Consider the following 916-nt stretch of genomic DNA (forward strand, 5'->3'; position numbering starts at 1 on the left):
GGGTGTCCCAAGAAGGAAAAATGTCCTGGGAACAGGAGCGTTTCCATGGAATTCTGAGCAAATGCATTTCCATCAGCAGCAATTCCTGCTCTGCTCCCAAACATTCCACGTGGCCATGGTGGGAAGGGGCTGGGACGGAATTCCCAGAGCAGCTGTGGCTGCCCCTGGATTCCTGGCAGTGCCCAAGGCCAGGCTGGGCAGGGTTTGGAGCAGCGTGGGACAGTGGGAGGTGTCCCTGCCCAGCGGGAATTCCATCAATCCGGAGGGAAGAGCTCTTCCCGTGCTTCCTGGAGCAGCTCCCTGGCACCAGGACCTTTGGGTGACATCATTCCACATCCATCAGTCCTTCCCAACTCCCACTTTCCTCATCCCACCCCGGCTGGCAGAACACTGGTGCTGGGAATCTGCTCATCCCCTCAAAGCAACGATGATTTTAATTGCAGTAATTACAGGGAATGACTCCCCTTGGATTGTCACTGTAACATTGTGATGGATCACAAGGAATCTTTGTCCAGGGAGAGGCCTCTGGGAAAGCAGGAGGGATGTGAGGAAGGAGAAGTAGGAGAAGGCGAAGCTGGCAAGGCTGGTGGATCTCTGAGCCAGGAGAGTTCTGGCAGCGTGGCCAGAGTTTGGGATGAATTCCATAGAAAATTCCCTTTCATTGTGTGGGAAAATTAACAGGCATTGTGTCAATCACAGGAGAAAAAGGGGCGGGGGGGGGGGGAGGCAGGGGAACAGGAGAGAGCGGGAATAGAAAACAGAAAAGTGAGTATCTAAATTCCTTTTCTGACCAAAAAAAAAAAAAAGAAAAAAAAAGAGCTGGAATAGGAACGCAGTGGCAAGAAAAATCCTTGGGAATCAGTTCTGAGGAAGGTGAAGGGAGAGTTGTTAAAAAACGAGGTGTGTCTGGGCGTTA

The sequence above is a fragment of the Cinclus cinclus genome, chromosome 9 (genome assembly GCF_963662255.1).
Source record: "Cinclus cinclus chromosome 9, bCinCin1.1, whole genome shotgun sequence".
NCBI lineage: Eukaryota > Metazoa > Chordata > Aves > Passeriformes > Cinclidae > Cinclus > Cinclus cinclus.